This window comes from Protobothrops mucrosquamatus, unplaced genomic scaffold (assembly GCF_001527695.2).
Source record: "Protobothrops mucrosquamatus isolate PMUCROS unplaced genomic scaffold, P.Mucros_1.0 scaffold4213, whole genome shotgun sequence".
Taxonomy (NCBI): Eukaryota; Metazoa; Chordata; class Lepidosauria; order Squamata; family Viperidae; genus Protobothrops; species Protobothrops mucrosquamatus.
In genome coordinates, this window is record NW_015390136.1 from 15,518 (window position 1) to 19,917 (window position 4,400).

A 4,400-nucleotide genomic window follows, 5' to 3' on the forward strand; every position below is an offset into this window, starting at 1 on the left:
TGAACACTGATTGCCAGCCAATTTCGGTTTAAACCCAAGAATGTCAATCTTCCAAAATATGAATATTATCATGAAAATAAATAAAATTGACCTGTCGATTGAGAAAGAGCTTGTAGGCAAATCAAAATAGTTCCCTTTTGCTTATTTTGCTTATTTATCCCTCCTGGTGTTAACTGGGAGACAGAAAATGGGAGGGATAATGTGTGTGTATGCCCACATAGATATATAGCTAGTTCTAGGCTCACAACCATTGTTTGGTGGCGATTCAAAGTTACAACAGTACTGAAAAAAGGGACTTATGATTGTTTTCATGCTTATGACCATTGCAGCATTCCCGCGGTCACATGATCAGCATTCAGAAGCTTGGCAACTGATCCCAGCTGCAGTGTCCTGGGATCATGTGATCACCTTTTGCGGCCTTCTAAAAAGCAAAGTCCATGGGAACACCAGATTCACTTTACAACTGGGTAACCAAGTTAAAAACTGCAGCGATACACTTAACAACTGTGGCAAGAAAGGTCATAAAATGGGGTAAAGCTCATTTAACTGTCTTGCTTAGTAACAGAAATTTTGGGCTCAATTGTGGTCGAAAGTCAAGGACTACTTGTATATATATAGTGAAATAGTGGCATTCCAGTGTGTGTGTGTGTGTGTGTGTGTGTGTGTGTACATATATACATACATACATAATACATTCACACACACACACACACACACACACAGGAATGCCACTATTCCAGAAGCCTGATATTCTAATATTCTTAGGTTAGCCTTCCCCCCACCAAGCATTATTCCACTGAAAGGCTAGTGGGGAAGAGGAAGGGTATGAGATGATATTGGAAGGAGCTCTGCCAATGGGTTTGCCAAAATAACAGGGATAGAGCTAACCTCACTTTGAAGAATGGGAAGAATATTCCATAAGGCAGGCTCCATAGCAAAGAAGGCCCACCTCCTGGGCCCTGCTGAGTGTAGATCTGTAGCAGACAGGATCCGCAGCATGCCTTCTCTACCACATCTGATGGGATGGGCAGATATAATCGAGGAGAAGGTCCTCTCAGGTAATTTGCCTCCATGTTTTAAAAGTTAAAACCAGAACCTTGATTTGGACCCAGAAGCAAAGTTGCAACCAATGCAACTCATGAAGCGGAAGTGTAACATGTGCTGTTCGAGAAGCATAAATAACCGCCTGCTGCTGCATTCTGCATCAATCACCCCTCACTGGAATTGACCCTGGAAAAGGAGGCAAACCAGCCCAACACCCAACTCCAATCCTCTAAACCAACCCAGAAGGATATCATGTTTGATGGTATTGAAAGCTGCAAAGAGGTCAAGTAGGATAAGGATGGATGCACCAGCCCTATCCTGCCCTTGCCGGAGATCATCCAAAAGTGAACCAATGCCTTTTCCATCCCATACCTGGGATTCCAAATGAAAGGAATCCAGATAATCCATTTCTTCCAAAGTCTTCTGATGCTGCTGTGCAATCACCTTCTAAATCATCTTCCTGAAAGGGGAAGGTTCAATACTGGGTGAAAATTGTCCAGTATAATTGAGGTTCAGCAATGACTTCTTGAGGAGCAGGAGAAGCAGGAGAAAACTTCCTTAAAAGATAAGGGAGCAACCTCTCCCTCAAGCAAGAATTAACCACTGCTAGAACCCATTCACACAACATCCCCAATTAGACTTATTTTTCCTCCAGCTAATGATTGTGACACATTTATTGTGTAAGGGGCTAATTAGTTGCTACTTGTTCTTTAGCAGCTTATTAAATATACTTTTTTTCCCATCTTATCAAAAACACAGATAATTAGGAATTGGAAAGGGATATTCTTTGAATCCAGAAAAGGATTAAACTGAATAGTTGAGAAACTTTCTATTTTCTAAATATACTATTGTAAAAGTCTCCTGGCTGATAAACTTTTGAGGAACAATGACATCAACATAATGACAGGGCTCTCATGCTGTTCTATGGCATTGGATACTTTAACTGGTTTTACTTTGTTGTTTATAAACAGGCTTTGTGATATGAAAACATGGTTTATGGTTTAATGTATCCTATGACTCTAACATATCTGTGGTAACCAAAAATATCTATGTTATTTTGTACTGCACGACTGATACACCTAAGAATGTTGCAGAAGTTGACGAAGATCTCATTTTACTCTACAGTCTTTGCTACATCTTTCAATTACTGTTTTTTACATTTAAAATATTTTGCTTTGATTGTTTATTGCTCTGGTTGTTTTATTAATTTGTTTCTTATTGTAAGTCACTAAGAAGATATATCAGAAATATTTTAAATAAAAACTTTACTTTTTCTTCACAAACTCTTAATGGGAACAGAATTCACATGTTATTCCTGTTCACAACAAATGTGATGCCTCAGCCCATTCCTTATATAGTCAGCTAAGACTTGATTGATTACAGAAGGATGTTTAAATTTAAGGAAGTAGGAAACATGTGCCATTATAGTTCAAAGTACTCTTTCACTTCACAATCAATTTTCCAGTCAGACAGGACAGCATTCAAAAGAGCTGACTAGCATGTCCAACCTGCTTTGCATAAGCCCACGGACCATTTCTCGAAAGCAGGATTGCACAATGTGGTCCTCTGTTTATTCCCAGCCCTCAAAAGGCAACTTTCACTCATCTTTTTTACATCGAAACTATGGTTTTGTGACTTGTGATGGCTCAAGTGCAGCCCATTTCATTTGTTTGATTTTCTTTTGTTGAAGGCAAACATCTGCACTCCAACTGATTACTATATACTACTGTGTTTCCCCAAAAATAAGCCTGGGTCTTATATTTATTTTTGGTCCAAAAGACCCATTAGGGTTTATTTTCGGAGGGTGTCTTGATTGCCAATGGGAAGGCGCAGTGTGAATTCTGCGCATGAGCCGCGGAAATACAGACACTCATACCCTCAAAGCTCATGCTGCTTCCTCGCTCAGAGCACACAGAGGGGATCAAGCAGGCTGGCCATGAGCCGATCTACAACTGCTGTGGCAGCCACCTGTGCTGGCAGCAGCAAACAGGCAACAAATGCAGCGGGGGAGGGGTCGTCCTCCAAGAGGAATGAAAAAAGGTAGCAATGGCTGGAGATGAGGCACGAGGAGGGAAGGAGATGGAGAGTGGAAGGATTCTTATGTGCTTTTGTGACTTTGAAGTTTTGGGATTTGTGCAATGAGGGCTTTGTGTTCTTAAGGAGTGTTTGGCAATTTCTATTTGGCTGTTGGCTGATGTCTCCTGTTAGCTTCTATTGCTCTGCTGTTGTTAGCTGTAAGTTTGGCTGCAAGGGATTTTGAAGTATTTTTCTCCCAAATGGATTTTGCCTGTAGCATAAGCTTCTTGTTCTGCCTTCAGGTGCTTTGGATAATAATAATAATAATAATAATAATAATAATAATAATAATAATAATAATAATAATAATAATAATAACAACAACAACAACAACAACAACAACAACAAGGAGAAGGAGAAGGAGAAGGAGGAGGAGGAGAAGGAGAAGAAGAAGAAGAAGAAGAAGGAGGAGGAGGAGGAGGAGGAGGAGGAGGAGGAGGAGGAGGGACCTTGGAGGTCATCAAGTCCAACCCCCTGCTCAGGCAGGTAACCCTATACCGTTTCAGACAAATGGCTGTCCAGTTTCTTCTTAAAAATTTCCAGTGTTGGAGCATTCACCACTTCTGGAGGCAGGTTGTTCCACTGGTTAATTGTTCTAACTGTCAGGAAGTTTCTCCTTAGTTCTAAGTTCCTTCTCTCTTTGGTTAGTTTCCATCCATTGCTTCTTGTCCTGCCTTCAGGCGCTTTGAAAAATAGCTTGACTCCCTCTTCTTTGTGGCAACCCCTGAGATATTGGAACACTGCTATCATGCCCCCCCTCGTCCTTCTCTTCGTTAAACTAGACATACCCAATTCCAGCAACCGTTCCTTATATGTTTTAGCCTCCAATCCCCTAATCATCTTTGTTGCTCTTCTCTGCACTCTTTTTAAAGTCTCATCATCTTTTTTTACATCGTGGCAACCAAAACTGGATGCAGTATTTCAAGTGTGGTCTTACCAAGGCATTATAAAGGGTTATTAACACTTCATGTGATCTTGATTCTATAAGGCTTAAAACTTCTTCAGAAATTAAGCACTTTTATAAAGGGCAAAGTATATTTGAGGAAGTAAAAATGATATAAACAATATAAAATTACCTTTCCAAAGGTGAATTGTTGGGAATATTTAAAAAAAGAGCATCAACTTTACATTATATCAACAAAGATAAACGTAGTATTATGCCAAAAGCCATTTCCTGGCAAAATGTTAATGTAAGAATACAGAGTGATATGTCTGGAAGCAGAATTGCTCTCTGTAGACAACCTGGGTGTGAGTCAGAGAACATTAGACTGAATGCTATT